The sequence below is a fragment of the Desmodus rotundus genome, chromosome 6 (genome assembly GCF_022682495.2).
Source record: "Desmodus rotundus isolate HL8 chromosome 6, HLdesRot8A.1, whole genome shotgun sequence".
NCBI lineage: Eukaryota > Metazoa > Chordata > Mammalia > Chiroptera > Phyllostomidae > Desmodus > Desmodus rotundus.
The window spans coordinates 49654990-49676362 of record NC_071392.1 but is presented as its reverse complement, the minus strand read 5'-3'; the positions used below and the strand labels follow the sequence as shown (position 1 = coordinate 49676362).

The 21373-nt window shown below is 39.5% G+C and overlaps 1 protein-coding gene across 2 annotated transcripts in view; it reads left to right on the top strand.

Moving 5' to 3' along the window:
• The first annotated feature begins 16459 nt into the window (after positions 1-16459).
• Positions 16460-21373, top strand: part of SLC26A3 (solute carrier family 26 member 3) — a 39749-nt gene continuing 34835 nt past the window's right edge. For both annotated transcript variants that reach the window (XM_045193485.3, XM_024557309.4), the window contains exon 1: positions 16460-16587. The gene's annotated coding sequence lies outside the window, so the exon portion shown is untranslated. The remainder of the gene's footprint in view (positions 16588-21373) is intronic.

Below are 21373 nucleotides of genomic sequence, written 5' to 3'. Positions count from 1 at the left end.
TCCAACTTGTATGGGAGTATCTGAGCTTCCTGGACTTCCTGGAAGTCTATTTCCTTTGTCAGATTGGGGAAGTTCTCCTTCACTATTCGTTCAAATAAGATTTCAATTTCTTGCTCTTCCTCTTCTCTTTCTGGCACCCCTACAATTCAAATATTGTAATGTTTCAAGTTGTCCCAGAGGTTCCTAAGCCTCTCCTCATTTTTTTGAATTCTTGTTTCTTCATTCTGTTCTGAGTGCTTATTTCTTCCTTCTGCTCCAAACTGTTGATTTGAGTCCCAGTTTCCTTCCTTTCACTGTTGGTTCCCTGCACATTTTCCTTTATTTCGCTTTTCTTTTTTTTTAATTTAAAATTTTTTTTTATTTATTTAATTTCAGGGAGAGGAGAAGGGGGGGAGTGGAAGAGCAATATCAATGTGTGGTTGTCTCTGAAGTGGCCCCCACTGGGGACCTGGCCCACAACCCAGGCATGTGCCCTGATTGGGAATCGAATCAGTGACCCTTTGGTTCACAGCCCAAGCTCAATCCAGTGAGCTACACCAGCCAGGACAGTTTTCACTTTTCATAGCCTTCACTTTTCATCTATTTTGTCACCACACTCAACCGCTTCTGTGCACATCCTGATTACCATGTTTTGGACTCTGCGATTGATAGGTTATCTACCTCCTCATCGCTTAGTTGTATTTTTTCTGGAGCTTTGGTCTGTTCTTTCACTTGGGTCATAATTTTTTTATATCAGCGCACCTATTGAGTAGTGAGGGGTGGAACCTTAAGTATTTGCTAGGGCAGGGCAACTCACTTTGCTGCATTGGGGCACCGTATGTCGGGGAGGTGTCAGAGAGGGAACAATGCCACTCGCTGAGCTCTCAGATGGCTTTCAGTCACTTCCCCCGCTACCCAAAAGCATATTGGGACCTCTGGTGCTGATTTCCAGGTGGGTGTTTTTGTGTATGGTCTAGGACCCTGTAGGTCTCTACAAGGAACTCTCCTATGAGGCTGGGAGTTTCTCCTACTGCCTCAACCCCCACAGGTTTCTTCAGTCAGAGGTTTTGAGGCTTTATTTCTGCACACTGGAACCCTGGGATGTGCAGTAAAAGGGATTTTATCTCAAACCACATTTGTAACTGGGGTCAAATTAAGATTTCAGCACTAACTTGTAAACTGTGGTTTTCTATTAAAAGAGAGATAAATAATTCTAATATTTTATCTTTGTGCTTTAAATCAATATGCTTCTTTGTTTGTTTATTTACTCAACCATCTTATTAAGCCTTTGTTCTATTCCCAACACTGTGCCACACACTAGGAATAGAAAGATAAATAAAACACAGCTTATATTCAGGAAGTGGGAGCATGTTGCAAAACCAAGAATATTTAATTCAAGGCATCATGTCAATTACAAGGTTAAAATTTGAAGAGAGAAATAGATTTGTTTCACAGGATATATGTATAAATCAATAAATTTGTTATATTAAGGTCCCAGTGCTATTAATTTTTACAAAGTGCTTCTAAGTTACAATTGTACAATAGTATTAAAAATGGTTTGCTAACTTATACCTCCATAGTTTACTTTATAAATCTTTTGAGGAATATTATCATGTTGTTTGAGGGGAGAAAATACTTTTCTAAAGAAATAAAACAAACACCCACCTGATATCTAGAACTGAAAAAATGTCAATAGTACCTAATGTTGGAAAAGATGAGGAGTAATTGGAATTCCCATACATTGATGTTGGGAATTTAAATTGGTAAAAACCACTTTTGGAAAACAATTTAGCAGTTTCATATAAACCTAAACATATTTCTATCCCTTGACCCAGAATTCTTCTAGGTTTTCACCCAATAAAAATTAAAACATGTGTCTAAAAAGGACCTGTACAAGAAAGTTTATAATTGTCCCAGACTGGAAGCAACTCAACTATTCATCAACAAGATCTGTATGAACAAATTTTTGCATATTCATACATGGAATACTATTCAATGATAAAAAATAGGCAACTGATACACATAATAACATAGATGAACCTCAAAAATTGTATGCAAGTTCCACAGCAGTGCTCCAGTGGGTGTTCTGTGGGCAGCCCCAGGTGTTCCGTCACCATTGCTCTCACTTGCCCTGGCCAGGAATCATGGGGCATCGTTTCTTGAGCAGCGTGGAGATGGACCCAGTGGTCTTTGCAGATGTGGCTGTGAACTTTACTGGGGAAGAGTGTGCTTTGCTGAATTATTCCCAGAGGAAGCTCTACAGAGATGTGATGTTGGAGACTGGCAGGAACTTGTCCTCAGTGCATTCTGTGCAGGAGAAGCCCAGCGCCATTTCATCTCCCATTGCTAGCTTGGACCCAGGAGAAAGACTTCATCTAGGGCCTCTCTGTCTACCAGCATGAATACAGCGGAAACCATCAGGAGGAACAGTTTCAAGATTGTTACACTCAAGTTCAAACCAGTGACTCTTGTTCTCAGGGGAATATTTTGAACAGTAAAATACTCATTGAAGAGAAAACAGTAAGAATTATAGGAAATGATTTTTGGTCAGTTTTTGGTGAAAACCAGTTGTATAATAATAATGGAGATGAGCACCTAACCTAGGAGATGCCTTGTAGAAGTGTGAAATTAATGAAGCTAATCCATGTGGACACACCCTGAATCCAATTACAAGTCTTTCTGTGCATGAGAGATATTTGACTGGAGTTCAACCCAGTGAATGCACTATGTGTGGAAAAAAAGTCTCTGGAACGTTCTTTTCTTCAGCATCAGGAAAGATGTCAAACTGGATACATACCTAACCCTTGTGAGGAATGTTGGCAAACCTGCAGTTGTGTCTTATGCCTAAGGACTCTTGAGAAAACAGACTTTGTGGAGAAACCCTATCAATGTCAGGAGACTGGAGGTGCATTCTAAGAGGTGCATGAACAACCTGCACAGTAAAAAAAAATTTTTTTGGAGCATAAGAAGAGCTTTCAGTTGCTCTTCCTTTCTTCAAGAACACATAATGATGCACAGTGGAGATAAATCCTATGAATGGAAGCTGTGTAAAGTCTTCAGATTTTCTTCATCTCTGGGAAAACATATGAGAATCCAAACTGAATTCCTCTCTTCAAAGACACATGGAAGCACATGGTGGGAAGAAACCCCGTGAATGTAAGCACTCTACGAAAGCCTTCAGGTTGTTGTCATCCCTGCAGGAACGTGTGAGAATCCACTGTGGAGAGAAATGCTATGTGTGTAAGGAATGTAGGAGTCTTAGGTTTTCACTGCAACCTTCAAGTACATGTTAGAATGCACAGTGGGGAGAAACTCTATGTATGTAAAGAGTGTGAGAAAATCTTCAGTCAACCGAGCTCTTTTAAATATCATGTGAGAACACACCATGAGGAGAAACACTACAAATGTAAGGAATATGGGAAAAGCTCAGGATTTCCACAACCTGCAAGAGCATTTGAGAACACACACTGGGCAGAAACACTGTGAATATAAGGAACGTGGGAAAACCTTTAGGTATCATGCCCGCCTTCAAGTATATGCAAGAATGCACACTGGGGGGAGAACACTAGACTGAGGAGTGTGGGGAAGCCTCCAGTTGCCACTTTCACCTTCGAGAACATGTGAGAGTGTACACTGGGGAGAAACCCTATGAGTGTAAGGAATGTGAGAAAGATTTCAGTTGTTTTTCATCGCTACAATGACACATGAGATGGTACAGTGAAGGAAAACCCCATGAATAAGGAATGTGGGAGAGCCTTCTCTTGCCATGCCTCCCTTTGAGTACATGCAAGAATGCAGACGAGAGAAGCCCTGGAATACAAGGAGTATGGGAAGGCCTTTAGTTCTCACTCCCACCTTTGAGAATATGTGAGAAACATACTGGGGCAAACCTTATGAATGTAAAAACTATGGAAATCATTCATGTAATCCACAGCCTGCAAGTACATATGAGAGCACACATAGAAAAAAACGAAGGACTATAGGAGAGCATGTTCATCCTTAAGACCTTTTAAGTGCAAGCAAACACACTGGAGACAAATCTTTATGAATGGAAACAATGTGCCAGAATCTTCAGAGTTTCTCTTATTTTCTTCATGAAAACTCAGAGCAGGAGAGTAATCTTATAATTATTATAAATATGGACTTGCCTTTGTAAATGACTTATTGTTAATAAAAATCCCAGTCTACTTCTAGTTCATGTTCCTGATATGAATATTTAATAAATATGCTCCTATGTCCCTTATCTCCTATGCTACATATATTCTGCTTAAATAATTATACAGTCGTATATTAGACTCATTTCCACTGCAATATTTTTTTGAGACATGGGTAATAATAGGTTGGGTATTTTTTCATGTGTAATGATATAATTTTTACATGAAAAGTTGATTGATACTTTTTACTGTGTTTCCAGTATGCGATCATGACATGAGATCTGTATTGCTGAAATTTTTTTTTCTGGTCCATTGTTACAGATACTAGAATTTACTGACTCGACATATATTATCCCCTTCAACCTTTGTGATTGAAACATGTATCTTTCACATTGTAGTTGATATCATATCCATGTTTCTCACAGAAATTAGTAATTACTGGGAGTTCTTGGAAAAAAACAGTCTTGTCTGATTATGTTCATAATTTTACCTCTGCTCATAATTCTTGATCTTGATTGGTAATTGAACAGGATTACAAAGAGAAAGCCCATGGCATGAAAATGAAAGTTCATGTCCGAATGGCTCCACAACACGGAGTTGTGTTGTCACCTTGCACAGGGTGGAAAACTATAGCCCAGAGTTTTTCTGTTTATAGCTATGAGTTAAAGTTATGGGGGAAAAGGATGCATGGGGTTTGGAAGGCAGAAGTGGAGAAGCCATGACTCTCAAATCTCCTATACCATCAGGAGACAGAGTGAAAGGGAACAAGTGGTCATGAGCTACAGCCTATTTTTCTGACTTCTGGCTCGGCCCATCTGGAACAGGTTGCAGCTAAACACACATCTGATGTTAGTTCCCTCTTAGGCCACAGATTCCACAGACTTTCACATGAACTCCTTCATCATGGACACTCATTAGTTTTCAGGTTCACACAGATTCTTGCATTTTCCTGTAGCTCTTTGAAGTCCATCAGACCTCTTAGGGTATGCTCTTATTAACCTCTCATCCTATCATCCCCTTTATCTCCCATTTGATAATTATGTGATTTTTGTAGTCGCAGGCATCTTGTTCCTCTATTGGTAGATGTTTTTCTTGCCTTTACCTCAATATATTTAATGCTGAGCAAAATGCAGGACACTTAGTTCTCAGGTTACATTATTGAGAAGCTGCACTGACCCTGCATTTCCTTATTGTGGATATTTCCATTACTGAAATAAGCTTTGTGAATACATTTAGCAGTTTGTGGAAGTTTTCTCTTATGGCTGACTGCTACTTAAGTAATAAACCCAGTATGTTTCATTACATTCAATTTTTACATGTGATTTCCTGTGTTTAATTTTTTCATTTTATTAATGTGATCCAAACACTCTGTATTTGTGGTCAAATACCATTTTCTACATTGTTTCTTGAAAAACAATTTTTTTCTTATAATATGCATTGTTTATTCATTTGCATTTTCACCTGTTGGGCATACTACACATTTATAAAGAGGCATTTTCCTTCAGCAAAACAACTTGAGTATTTAAAAGAGGGGTTTTTTTTTATTTTTACAATGACAGTTAATTTAAAAATTTTGATTTTTTTCATGTGTCATAAAATCTCTTGTTGGAGAAATTTCTTCTGGTGTTTTATTCACCTTGACAGTGATTGAATCTTAAATTTACTGTACTGGGAGCATGCATGTTGTCCACAAAGCTCTCTGTTGATTTCGTGTCCTGTGGTTGAACATCCAGCTGTTGATTTCCTGTGGATTATTGCTATTCTGTTTTAAAGCATGTAAATGGCCCCAGGCCATTTGTCACTCTGTTGGGCCCAGGGCCCATGGCCCACCTGCTGATGATCTGGAAATCCTGAGAAGGGCTTCTTGTCCTATGAAAAAACAATTATTTAGGTTTTGATGTCAGTTGTATACTTGCAAGTATTATTATGTTTTATATTTAATTAACCAAGAAGATCTGTAGACATATCCTATTTTGGAGAATTAATATATTCATATAATTGTGTCCATATTCTGTACATGTTCTGGCGTAATAGTACTGAATACATACACCTTTTGGCTTTTAAAAAATATTATGTGGTGACACAGAAGCTACACAAAACAGAACATACTGTCGTTCTCATTTATATGTTGTTCTAAAACTGGCCAAATTAATTGAAAATGGTAGAAATCAGAACAGAAATTGCCTATGGAGGTTGGCTGGAATTGACTGTCCAGAAGCATAAGGGAATTTTCAGGGGTGCTGGAAATATTCTATAGTTTGATGAGGTGGGTGTTACATGGTGTGGCAGGCCAAGTAATGGCCCCCAAAGACATCCATGCCCTAATGCTCCAAACCTGGGAATATGTTGTCTTCTATGGAAAAAGGGCTTTGCAGATATTATTAAGATTAATGACCTTGAGATGGGGAGATTATATGAGCCCTTAAAAGCAGAGAAACTTTCCCAGTTACAGTCAGAGAGAAAGTTTGACAACAGAAGAAAGGGCAGAGAGATGTAACATTGCTGGCTTTGAAGATGGAGAAAAAGTATGAGCCAAGGAATGTTAGTGGTCTCTAGAAGCTGGAAAAGGCATGGAAATGGACTATCCTCTAGAGACCCCAGAAAGGAACACAGTTCTATCAACACCTTGGTTTTAGCCCAGTGAGACCCATGTCAGGTTTCTGATCTATACAAATAATAATAAATTTCTATTGTCTTAAGCTACCATTTATGGTAACTTGTTACAGGATCAAATTGTTACAGAAAACTAATACAAGTTGGTATGTGCATTTGTCAAAACTCATTAAAATATACATTTAAGAACTGTATATTTTACTGCATGCTTGTTGTGGCTCTAATTGCCCTCTCCCCTGGAAAAGATATGTTAAAGTCCTAACTGCCAGTATTTCAGGATGACCTTATTTGGAAATATGGTCATTGCAAATGCAGTTAGTCAAAATGAGGTCATACTGAGGTAGAATGGGCCCTCAATCCAAAAGGATTAGTGTCCTTATAATAAGAGGAAATACAGACGCAGTGAGAATATCATATGACAACAGAGGCAGAGAGTAGAGTCATGAAGCTGCAAGACAAGAAATGCCAAGGATTGACAGTCACCACCAGAAACTAGGAGGAGGCAAAAAAGGATTCTGTACAGTGTCTCACGGGGAACAGAGCCCTGTGACATCTTAACTTTGGACTTCTGGCCTCCAGAACTGTGGGAGAGTAAATTTCTATTGTTTTAAGGCACCTAGTTGGTGGTATTTTATTATGGCAGCCCTAGAAAACTAATACATATCTCCAATAGAAAGAAAGAAGAGAGAAAGAAAGTGAGGGAGAGGAGGAGAGAGAGGGAGAGAGAAGGAAAGGGAGAGAGAGGGAGAAAGAAGAAAGAAAGAAAGAAAGAAAGAAAGAAAGAAAGAAAGAAAGAAAGAAAGAAAGAAAGAAAGAAAAAGGAGAAAGAAAGAAAGAAAGGAGAAAGAAAAGAGAGAGAAAGAAAGGAAGGAAGGAAGGAGGAAGGAAGGAAGGAAGGAAGGCAGAAACAAAAGAAGAAATAAATTTAAAGTAAGAAAAAGAAATAAAATATTACACATACAGTCAAAGCCTTCTACATAGTCCTCCCCAGTAAATTTTCTTTCTCCACAAAGGTAACCACTAGCTTGAACTTCTTGCTTATCATTCTGTTGCTTGTCCTTATACATTTGCTACATACCCATGGATCATAAGCATTCTGTTTTTGTTTTGACTATGAGGATTCATTTATTAAAGCTGGGGACAGTAAAACAAGGAAAGGCTTAGCATAGAAGAAGCAACAGGAGAGCCTAGGCTGAGCTGCCTTAGCTCACTGGGAAGTCAGAGAAAAGTGGACTTTGGGCACCAGTTCAGGGATAGCCTGGGACAAACTAACAGCTGCCCATTGCCTTAATAACAAGGGTCCCCAACCCCCAGGCCGCGGACCCACCTGTACCCTATACTGGTCAGTGGCCTGTTAGGAACTGGGTCACAAAGCAGAAGATGAGGGGCCCTGAGCTCCGCCTTCTGTCTGTCTCTGCCCCTTGATCCCCTGCCACCGACCCCGTCCATGAAAAAATTGTCTTCCATGAAACCAGTCTCTGTCACCAAAAATGTTGGGGACCACTGCCTTGGAGTTTATGAAATGTGTTCCTGTGAAGAAAGAAGTAGGGGAGGAAGAAGGGAATGGTGTGGGCTGCTGTCCAGAGGGAGAGCGAGCTGGATCTTTGTCTTGAGGCTTTTATCTCTCTTGCAGGCGGGAATCTCAGGGGATGTCTCTGGGGAGAGTTTCAGCAGAATATTCATCACTTCTCCAGGTGCCCTTTCAGGGTCATGGTCTCCTCTGATTGGTCAGTGACAGGGCATCATGAGCATTTTGACATGTTTTTGAACTTTATATAAAGAGAATCATATTATATTTGTTCTTTCACAATTTTTTATTCCATTTGTCCTTGTCACAGAGGTAACCACTAGAGTTCACATTGCTATGTGCAGCTCTAACACATTAGTCTTCATCATTGTGTGAAATTCCATTTTTTGAACAAAGCATAATTCCCTAATCCATTGACTTGTAAGTGGAATTTAGGGTATTTCCTTTTTTACCCACTATTATAAACATTGGTGCTTCAAACGTGTTTGAACACATCAACATTTCTTAAGGATATACACTTAAGAGTTAAACCAGGAGTCTTACAAGATGTGTATCTTCAACTTGACAAGATAGTGCCAAGGGCTCTCTGAAGTGAGTGCCCCAATTCACACAACAGTAAAGAGCTCCTATTGCTCCAGCCCTGCACGACCCTTGGCATCTGCAGGCATTTCATGTGGAAGAGATTTACCATGAAACAAATGAAGCTTCATTGCAGGCCCCTTCATTTGCCTGGGCCCCTTCAAAAGCCCCATTGTTAATTCAGTACTTGTAATTTTGTATTCTTTTTCTTAATGTGAACACCACAAATTGCATAAGCTTCAGACTGCACCAAATCTAGTTCCACCGCTCTTTATGATAGGTGTGAAATGCATCTCATTGTGGTTTTACTGTACTTCTCCCTCATTATGAGTGAAATTGAATATCTTTCATATGTTAATTGGCACCTCAAGCTTTCTGTAAATTAACAAGTCATATTGACTTTTTGCCTGTTTTATTGATTTGTAGTTCTTTATATATGCTGGACATTAATCTTTTAAAGACTTAATTGGTCCCTGCTCAGTGTGGCTCAGTTGGTTGGAGAGTCGTCCTGTAAACCAAAAGTTCATGGGTTTGATTCTTGGTCAGAGCACAGTCCTAGGTTGTGGATTCAGTCCCGTTTGGGTTGCATATGAGAGGCAACAAATCAATGTTTCTCTCTCACACTGATGTTTCTTTCTCTCACTTCTCCTCTCTCTAAAATCAAGAAGTATGTTCTTGAGTGAGGATAAAAAATATAGATAATGAAGTTTTTTTTTAAAAGAAGACTTATTTGGGGCACATATCCTGCCCAGTGTGGACAAGATCATTTAAACTTTAAACTATGAAATGCACATTTTTGTTACATGTATAAGAAATACTGTTGTTCCAGGTTATAATGGTATCTTTTTTCTTCTGAAAGTTTTAAAATGTTGCTTTTTATATTTAGATCTCAAGGCAACTTGAAAAATTTTGTGTGTGTATGGTGTGAAGTTGGTATCTAAATTTTATTTGTTCCTTGTGGATAGCCAGTTGTCTCAATACCATTTATTGAATAGTTAGTTCATTCTTTCTCTACTGTAATGTAACCTCAATTATATACCAAGTTTAAACATGTTTCTGCACCTTTCTTTTCGCTCCATTGGTATATTTGTCTCCTGTAGCACAGGTAGAGCACTGTTATAATCACTAAGCTTTGTAATAAGTCTTCATATCTGACAGAGTAAGTCTCCCCACTTTTAGAATTTTATTGCAATAACATTTAATATATTACATTAATTTGAGAGAAATGTCTTTATGATATTGAACCCGCACATCCATGAAGATGTATGGTTGTATGTTTTTCTTTTCATTCCTTACTGATGTTTTGCAATTTTCTCCATGAAGTTCTAGTATGTCTTCAAATAAGATTTATTCCTACTTAACATTGGAGCTTTTTTTTGCTATTACCAATGGTATCTTTCTTTCTGTTACATTTTTTTATTTGGTTATTGTGCATATATAGGAATGTTTTTGATTTGTCTTTGTTCAGCTTGTATGCTATTAACCTTGCTAAACTCTCCTATTCTAAAATAAATCATTTTTAATCTGATCAGTGTTTCTGAGATTCTATCTCATATGCATTGTTTTCCAGTTCTTCCAGCAATCAAGCCTGAAAACACAATGTGATTGATGCACAGGACTTCTGAATTAAATGCTGGACATTTGTTAAAACAATCAAAAGCAGTGATTATAAACTTTATAATTTATAAAGTTTAAAATTATAAACTTTAAATGATGACACAGGTAATTCAATTACACAGTTGGTATGTTTTAACCAAATTTAATAATACAGGTTAGATTAATTTAGAACAAATCAGTGCCTTGTCCAAATTCTTTTGGAATTGTGTTATATCAAATATCATTCATTCATTTAACTGTCATTTGACTAGTTCTGTGACAGATTCATTCAAGGTACTGGGAATACAGTATTGAATAAGACAGTCAAGCTCCCTGCTTATATGGAGCTTCATTCTAATAAGGGAGCCAACCATTAAATAAGTAGTTTAAAAAATAATGGTTTATTTTGAAATTATGATGCTATGTTAGTAAAAGATGTTTTGCAGGAATACTACAAAAGGAGCTACTTTAGATTAGGGGATCAAAGGAGCTCACTCTGAAGAAGTGAAATTGAAACTAAGTAATCGTCAGACAGAGAGGGAAGGAGGTGAGTATTTCAGTAGAAAAACAGTACCTGAAAGGAGCTGGCAAATGCAGAGGTCTCTAAAGAAGTGCAGTGGCTAGAATGGAGAAAACAATGGTGAAAGAGGGGCCAGATGAGGTTGGAGAGTTGGGCAGGGAGATATCATGCAAGACTTTGGAGGCCTTATATTCAATATTATGAGGATTAACACTGGAACTTCTGGCCAAGATGGAGGCATTGGTACATATATTTTGCCTCCCCGCACAACCAAAAGGAGAAAAACAACAAATTTGAAAACAAAAAAATTGCCAGAACTGCCAGAAAATCAAACTCTATGGAAGTTTGACTACCAAGGAGTTAAAGAAGAAACATTCATCCAGACTAGTAGGAGGGGTGGAACCAGGGAGCCAGGCAGAGAAGACTCACAGCAAGGCAGTGGTTGGAGGACTGGACGAGGTGGCAGCTCGTGGAATGGGAGGTCCCACATTTGCTTGTGGATAAACTGGGAGGAACAACTGGGGAGTGAGACAGACTGCACAACCCAGGGTTCCAGTGTAGAGAAATAAAGCCTCAAAACCTCTCACTGAAAAACCTATGGAGGCTGAGGCAGCAGGAGAAACTCCCAGCCTCACAGGAGAGTTCGTTGGAGAGACCCACAGGGTCCTAGAATGTATACAAAACTACCCACCTGGGGATCCACACCAGATGGCCCAATTGCTTGTGGGTAGCAGCAGAAGTGACTTAAAGCCAGCCAAGAGCGGATCAAGTGCATTGTTCCCTCTCTGACCCCTCCCCCACATACAGCGTCACAACACAGCAATGTGGGAAGCCCCACCTTGGTGAATACCTAAGACTCCTCCTCTTACTATGTAATAGCTGTGCCAAGACAAAAAATAATATGGCCCAAATGAAAGAACAGATCAAAGCTCCAGAAAAACACAGCTAAGCGATGAAGAGATAGCCAACCTATCAATTACAGAGTTCAAAACACTGGTAATCAAGATACTCACTTTTCAATCACAGAAATGATTGAGTATGATCACAAAATAGAGGAAAAAGTGAAGGCTGTGAAAAGTGAAATAAAGGAAAATATTCAGGGAACCAACAGTGAAGGGGAGGATACCAGGACTCAAATCAATGGTTTGAAGCAGAAGGAAGAAATAAACATTCAACCAGAACAGAATGAAGAAACAAGAATTCAAAAAAATGAGGAGAGGCTTAGGAACCTCCAGAAAAACTTTAAATGTTCCAACATCTGAATCATAGGGGTGCCAGAAGGAGAAGAGGAAGAGCAAGAAATTGAAAACTTATTTGAACAAATAATGAAGGAGAACTTCCCTAATCTGGCAAAGGAAATAGACTTCCAGGAAGTCCAGGAAGCTCAGAGAGTCCCACACAAGTTCTACCCAAGGAAGCACACACCAAGGCACATCATAATTCTATTACCCAAGATTAAAGGTAAGAAGAAAATCTTAAAAGCAGCAAGAGAAAAGGAGACAATTACCTACAAAGGAATTCCATAAGACTATCAGTTTATTTATCAAAAGAAACCTTACAGGCAAGAAGGGGCTGGAAAGAAGTATTCAAAGTCATGAAAAGCAAGGACCTACATCAAAAATTACTCTCTCCAGCAAAGCTATCATTTAGAATGGAAGGGCAGATAAAGTGCTTCTCAGGTAAGGTCAAGTTCAAGAAGTTCATCATCACCAAGCCCTTATTATATGAAATGTTAAAGGGACTTATCTAAGAAAAAGAAGATCAAAACTATGAACACTAAAGTGACAACAAACTCACAACTATCAACAACCGAACCTAAAAACAACAAAAACAAAAACGAACTAAGCAAACAACTAGAACAGAAACAGAATCACAGAAATAGAGATCACATGGAGGGGTATCAGTGGGGAGGGGGAAGGGGAAGAATGGGGCAAAAGGTACAGGGAATAAGAAGCATAAATGGGGGAGAACCAAGATGGAGGCGTAGGTAGACACACTGCGCCTCCTCGCACAACCAGAACTGACAGAAAATCGAACGGCAAGGAAGTCCGATACCAAGGAGATAAAAAATAAACATTCATCCAGACTGGTAGGAGGGGCGGAGACAGGTGTCCGGGGCAGAGAGGACTGGCATTGCTGTGGCGGGACTGAGACTGGCGGAGTGTGGGATGAACAGCAGTCTGACCACTAGCAGACCCTGCGGCCCTACTTTCGCACACAGATAAACTGACAGGGCTGGACTCAGAGTGGCGGAGAACGGGGCAGGCAGAGCGGCGGGTAGCACCCTGCGGTCCCACATTCCCACACAGATAAACCGGGAGGAACGGCGGGGAGTGAAGCAGACCACACAACCCAGGGCTCCAGCGCGCGGGGGGTGGGGGGGGGGGGTGGGGGGGGGGGAATAAAGCCTCAAACCTCTGATTGAAAACACCTGTGGGGGTTGGCGCGGCAGCAGGAGAGACTCCCAGCCTCAAAGGAGAGTTCGTTGGAGAGACCCACAGGGGCCTAGAGTTTGCACAAGCCCACCCACTCGGGAACCAGGACCAGAGGGGCCCAATTTGATTGTGGGTAGCAGAGGCAGTGACTGAAATCTGGTGGAGAGTGGAGTGGGCGCCATTGCTCCCTCTCGGCCCCTCCCCCACGTGCAGTGTCACAGTGCAGTGATCAGAGTTACCCCGCCCCAGGGAACACCTAAAGCTCTGCCCCTTACTACCTAACAGGCGCGCCAAGACAAAAAAAAAAAAAAAAAATGGCCCAAACGACAGAACACTTCAAAGCTCCAGAAATAATTCAACTAAGCAGCGAACAGATAGCCAACCTATCAGATGCACAGTTCAAAACGCTGGTAATTAGGATGCTCACAGAATTGGTTGAATTTGGTCGATAACTAGATTAAAAAATGAAGGCTATGCTAAGAGAAACAAAGGAAAATGTACAGGGAAACAATAGTGATGCAAAGGAAACTGGGACTCAAATCAATGGTGTGGACCAGAAGGAAGAAAGAAACATCCAAACAGAAAAGAAGGAAGAAACAAGAATTCGGAAAAATGAGGAGAGGCTTAGGAACATCCAGGACATCTTTAAATGTTCCAACATCCGAATTATAGGGGTGCCAGAAGGAGAAGAGGAAGAGCAAGAAATTGAAAACTTATTTGGACAAATAATGAAGGAGAACTTCCCTAATCTGGCAAAGGAAATAGACTTCCAGGAAGTCCAGGAAGCTCAGAGAGTCCCAAAGAAGCTGGACCCAAGGAGGAACACACCAAGGCACATCATAATTACATTAGCCAAGATGAAACAGAAGGAGAGAATCTTAGAAGCAGCAACAGAAAAGGAGCCAGTTACCTACAAAGGGCTACCCATAAGACTGTCAGCTGATTTCTCCAAAGAGACCTTACAGGCAAGAAGGGGCTGGAAAGAAGTATTCCAAGTCATGAAAGGCGAGGACCTACATCCAAGATTACTGTATCCAGCAAAGCTATCATTTAGAATGGAAGGGAAGATAAAGTGCTTCTCAGATAAGGGCAAGTTAAAGGAGTTCATCATCACCAAGCCCTTATTATAGGAAATGTTAAAGGGACTTATCTAAGAAAAAGAAGATAAAAATATGAACAGTCAAAATGACAGCAAACTCACAGTTATTAACAACCACACCTAAAACAAAAACAAAAGCAAACTAAGCTAACAACTAGAACAGGAACAGGACCACAGAAATGGAGATCACATGGAGGGTCATCAACAGGGGAGTGGGAGGGGGAGAGGGGGGGAAAGGTACAGAGAATAGGTAGCATAAATGATAGGTGGAAAATAGACAAGGGGAGGGTAAGAATAGTGTAGGAAATGTAGAAGCCAAAGAACTTATATGTATGACCCATGGACATGAACTATAGGGGGGGAATGTGGGAGGGAGGGAGTGGGTAGGATGGAGTGGAGTGAGGGGGGGGAAATGGGACAACTGTAATAGCATAATCAATAAATATATTTTTTAAAAAAGAAGCATAAATGGTAGGTACTAAATAACAGGGGGAGGTTGAGAATAGTATGGGAAGGGGAGAAACCAAATAACTTATATGTATGACCCATGGACATGAACTAAGGGGGGTGGAGGGGATGCTGGTTGAGGAGGGTACAGGGCAGAGGAGAATAAATGGAAGAAAACAATGGGACAACTGTAATAGCATAATCAATAAAATATATTTAAAAATATAGAAAAATTTTTAAAAGAATTAATATTGGCTCCATGAAGAGGACTAGCATGCCAAGATCATTCCTACCATTAGGTGGTAAAGAGACTAGAAGGCATAAAAGAGGAAGGAAGAAGTGTGGCAAGGTGGCTATTGTGAGAGATGGTGGTGGCTTAGGCAAGGGAAACAAGAGTAGAAATGAAGCAATGGCTTTGTGATATGTTTTGGAGTTGACATCAACAGGACTTGGTGATGATGGATTGCTTGGGTGGGAAGAGTATTTGCAAGAGAAAGTGTCAAGGATGAGTCTCAGGTGTCTGACATGAGTAGAAGCAGGAGTTCTTTACTGGAATGATAAAAATTAGAGCTGATACACATTTGGGGGGAAAAACTAAGTTCAAATTTGAATGCATTGAGATTAAGATGGCTGTGGGGCATCCAGGCAGTTCAATATGTGTATGTAGAGGGCTGGAATTAGAGACCTGAAAGTCACTAGAAACCATTGGACTCTTACTTAGGGCATGAGGGGAGAGAGAGAAGGGAAAGGAAGGGAAGGGAAGGGAAGGAAAGGGGAGGGGGGGAGCGGGAGGGGAGGAGAGGGGAGGAGAGGGGAGGAGAGGAGAGGAGAGTCCAGGTTTGGATAGAGGAAAAGTTGGTAGAGAAGTATGAGGTGAAAAATAAAGTGTGGTAAAAATTTTTTTTGACATTTTAAAAGAAAAGATTTCCAAGAAGAATCTTCATCATCTTAAGTGCTAATATGTTGAGTGAAATGAGGATGCAAAGTATTCATTGGCTTTACTGGCAAAGGGTTTACTGCTCTTAGTAGAAATAGTGGGGAAAGAGAGGGGCAGGAATTAGAGTCCAGAGTCTTGTTGCCTGGAGTTTGGAGAACTTCCTAACAAGGCCCTTTATCACACCAGGAGTTAACATGTACAGCATCCTTGTGCAGCTCATGAGAGTTCCATGGAGTCATACAGCCAAGAAGCAACATCTCTGAACTCCCGTCTAAACTGGTCAGTAAAATGTCAGAGAGAGAACTCTTGCTGAGATTTTTTTATTTACACATACACATCTGCTGTGCAAATCTCCGCAAATCAATGACACACGTGCATACACAGAAGTGCAATGAGTGGTGTAATCTCATGAGGAACTTGAGGAAGCTGTTATCATCCTTTCTGCTGATCATAGTCTCAAAGGTCAAGACCACACTGAAGTCTTTTCATTGTTGTAAAAGTTAATGAAAGTTAATTATTAAAGCTGACAGAATGGTAATTTCTCAACTGACTTACATATTCTATATATAGACATCCTTATACATATGGATGCATTTGAAGGCTGTAGCTTTAAGTGAATGGACACTAGCCCTTAGAACCGGGGTGCTTTATCTCAGAAATTAGCCACTGTTGTTGAAGTGCTTCACTGAATATGTATCAGGTAGGAACCAAATTTATTATCATTTTACTCAAACTGCTTTTCTGTTTCTTGAAAATGTTATATTTTATGATCAAAACCTCTTTAGAACAATAGCCTAAAAATGTATGTATGGAGCCCTGGGAATGTGAAGCAAATATTTGAGTAGAATTTGATTTGACCAAGTAAATGATTATATGCATTGTTAAGGCTTTAACAGCTTTTTTACAAAGATAGCACAGATTTTTGCCTTAATTGTCTACATAATTCTTCTAATTCTGCACCCAAATCTGACTTTATAGGTAAATAATTTGTTCTGAAGGTTGGCAAATAGAACAAGCTTTTGGGAAAGGTTTTTCCAGTAAATAGAATCATCTGTTAGAAGGTATTGCAAAAAGTCTTTTGGTCCAGAAGTGAGGGATTTATCTGCCAGACACCCCAAAAAGTCTAGAAGGAAAAGGGTGGGAGGAGAAAAGTGAATAGAGCAAGTACAACAGATAGTGAAAAAGAAGAGAGATAGAGAAATGGTCACTGGAAAGTAACAGAGTGCCATATGCTGCGAGTAATATTACAGTTGACCCTTAAACAACACAGGTTTGAACTGTGCGGGTCAACTTAATATGTGAATTTTTTCAATAAATACTGTAAATGTATTTTCTCTTTCTTATAATTTTCTTAATAATATTTGCTTTTCTCTAGCTTACTTCATTGTAAGAATATAGTACATAGTACATATACAAAATATGTGTTAATTGACTTTATGTTACTGGTAAGGCTCCTGGTCAACAGGAGAGCATGAGTAGTTAAGTTTTGGAGAAGCAAAAGTTATATACAGATTTGGTGCCCTTAACCTTCATGTTGTTCAAGGGTCAGTTGTATACCACGCAGGGGTACTTATCCCACAGTTACCAGTCCTAACAAGATGAAAACTATTTCATTCCTTAAAATGTCAGGAAAAGATCATGCAACATTCTTTAAAAGTGCAAGTGAGAAAAAATGGGTTAAATCTTTGGACTAAATAATTTTTTTCCAAAGTAAATTTGTCATTCAGAGAAATAGTGTAGTGAAAGTTGGCCACATAAAGATCATTCTTACTGAGAAATTAGGAAGCGACTATTTGATTTCAGAAACAAGTAGTTTACAGTGGATTAATATATACCTTGCCTGCTCCATCTCGATACATGAATAAGGAAGTATATAAATAAATGAACAAATGTCTCATATCTACTAAAACTCATATTCCAATATGAAATAAAACAGTTCAAAAATGACAATGGATTTTTTTATTTATTGATTGATTTGAGTGAGAGAGAGAAAGAAAGGAACATGGATTTGTTGGTCCAGTCATTCATGCATTCACTGGTTGATTCCTGTATGTGTCCTGACTGGGGATTGAACCCACAGCCCTGGTGTATCAGGACAACATCCCAACCAACTGAGCCACCTGGCCAGGGCAAGAATGGATATTTTTCAATTACTACAATAACTAAGTAATAACAGCCCAGCTTCTCTCCATAAAGGAAGTCTTTGGTTCTCCAAAGAAAAAAGAAGAGCCTCTTCTAGCCTTTGTTTCACTTTGTTAGAGAACAAAGGAGAATAGGCCATTTATCTACAAGCATATTAAACTCCAGGCTACCCAGGCTCACATTTTGTGCGTGGAATGTTGAGAGTAGGAGCATGAAGGGAGGGGTTCTTATGCTCAAGGTCAAGGGCACTGAGGATCTCACCTGGAGTTTGATTCTCTTGCCTTGTCTCTCTTGGGATCAGGCTAATGTACACACACACACACACACACGCACGCATGCATGCACATTAACCTGGCAGAGGACAGTGTGTATTGGAAACAATCGTTCAAAGAACTAGCTTATTGTCCCAGCTCTCTCACTTACTAGCTGTGAGACTTGGGAAAGTTATTTATCATCTCTGATTTCAATTTCTTCATCTGTAAGTTGGTGATCATGCTTCCCTTCTTTGTCTATATCATAGTTTGATACTTAAGAGGAAAAGTCAGAGTGCTTAGAAGACCACAAATCCTTATAGAAAGTCAAGTGGTCATCTTCATTGTTTTGTGAGCTGACAGGGTCTGAAACTCCTTGCTATGGCATATCTTAACATTCCTCTGAAGTTGTCCACAATGTCTTTTTTTACAGGTTTTGAATCATTTTATCCCTTAAACATGATTTTGCTCATTTCCAGCTATTTCCCATCACCTCTCCTAAACCTATCTGTTTTCTAAGGTCTAACTTAAGACCCAGTTTCTTTATGAAATCTTCAATTCCAACCTATATTCCTATCTGTTCTTCTCACACTTTATTATCTGTACCAGTTATTTTGGGCATTCTTCCTATGTATATAAACTTTGCAGTTTAGGACTACATTGTTTATCATTTATATATTTTTTGTTTATAATTTTGTTTAGTTCAAGAAGCCTTTGTAAGCAATTACTATGCAAAAAAGAAAAAATGATTAACATTCATACCTTGCTTTCGGGGAACTAAGTCTTATGGGGAGAGAAACTTGTGAACAACGACAATACAGTATGATATGGGATACAAATATAAGGTCAGCTTTCACTTAACGATGGGTATACATTCTGAGAAATGCATCATAGGCGATTTCATCATTGTTTGAACACTTAGGGGACACGATGAACAAAACGACACAATGTTAAATCAAGCATAAAAGAGAATGATGCAATCAAAGAACTCAGGAAACACAAGATATAAGAGGGTACTGTAGGGTAACATAGCATGCTGTATTACTGCAAGCTTTTTATAAGTAGAAAGAATACACTCTAAAATAATGATAAAAAGCATAGCATAGTGAGTACATAATTGAATAACACAGTCTTTTACTACCATTATCAAGTATTATGTACCGTACATAATTGTATGTGCTATACGTTTATGTGACCAACAGTGCAGTAAGTTTGTTAACATGAGCATCACCACAAACATGGGAGTAAATGTGTTGTGCTGCAATGTTAAGGCCATGACATCATTAGACGACAGGAAGTTTTCAGCTCCATTATAACTATGGGACCACCATCATACATACGGTCCATCACTGACTGAAAAGCTGCCATGTGGCACATGACAGTACAAGTGTGTACAAGAAAGAAATGATGAACTCTTCTTGAGGGATCCCACAGAGATGTCACAGTATCTTTTTATTTTATATAATTATGTGAGGAAGTAGTTCCTGAAAAACAATAGTTGTTGAAGGAACAAATCATAGTCAGAGACAGCTGAGTATTTTTCAGGATGAATCAGAATTTACCAGGCTTTGAAGGAGAGGAGCACAGAGAAAGGAAAATGTGTGCGAAGGCATGGAGATGGTACATATCACAGTGTGTACCATCGTGCTGTAACTGCTAGGAAACTGCCGTCATTGTGAAGGAGGAGGAGGAGCGAAGAAGCTTGTAAGATAGGCCAGAGCTAAAATATCAAAGACTTTGTATGCCATAGATAGGTAGATGCCTTCTAACTAAGTTAAATTAAATGGGTGAGAATGGAAAAATGTTCGTTCTGGAAAAGCTCAGAGTAAACAGGAAGTCATAGAAAACATTGCAACACTAACATTGTCAGGCAGGTTCCAACTGACTTTTGTCATAGAGGTGCAGTTGTAAATTAGGTTTATACTAAGTCAATATTAAACTCAGACCTGAGGCCTTTACCTATGAAATTAAAGCTAAGAAGCCTCTCCTTACATACCTTACTTTCAGTCTTAACAACAGCCCTACAAGGGAGGTAATGGCACCTCCTTTTACCATTAGAAATACTAAGTAATGGGGAGGTGGGGAATGGGGACAACTGTAATTGAACAACAATAATAAAAAAAAGAAAGAAATACTAAAGTTTGAAGTGCTTGCCTGTAACAACACAGTTAGGCAATGGCAAAGCAAGCCCGGTCTACTTTGCTGCCATATTCTACCTCACCTCTGCTGTACCTCCTAACTAAATTAAGTATGACTTAGTTTTTCAGCAGCATGGCCAATAATAATACTTGCCAGTAGAGCCAATTATCAATAGTAGTAATAAGTTTAGTACCTGAACTAAGATGAAGTTAAAACTAAGTTCCTAGAGGATGTTATAAGACCACTATAAATTGGCTCATAAACAGACTTTATAAATAAGCAATACAAGACACTGAGCTAGAGTTGTGTTAATTATCCCTATTATTTTAGTTAAAAAAAATATCCAGACCTTTTCCTTTAGTCATCTTGCTCTGGGATTCTCTGGAGGAGCTGCCTTCATATCTTCAGAATCCTCACCTCAGTCCCATCACCTCCAATCACCTTCTGTGTCAGCCTCTCCCCTCTCTCCGGAAATACTGCGACTTCAGAGACAAACTGGAAGGGTTTGTGAGATGCTGGTAGTTTTCAAAGGATCATCACTAAGTGATAGTGAAAAACAGCCATGCTTTTTACGTTCTAGATGATAATTTACTTCTCCCAAGAAAATAGCTACTCAGTTCGGGTTTATATATATAACATAGTTTAATTCCTTACGCTGTTATGTTTCAAAAGTGACTAAGGCTCACAAGAATCATAGGATTTTACTAGAAATATGGCCTGGCCTGCCCCAGCCCGGACCCCTCCTGACCTCTCTTCACCAACATCTGCATTGATATCCTTTTCACTCACTCCCACCACATCCCACCACCAGCCTAGTTACTCCTAATCACCCTTTGGTCCTCTCAAGTTCTGATACCATCATCTGCCTGCTTCCATCCAGCTGGACACCAACCAGAATATGGGAGTTATGTACCCTGGAGTTTTGGTTCCCCTTTGGCTGCTGATTGGGGCCCC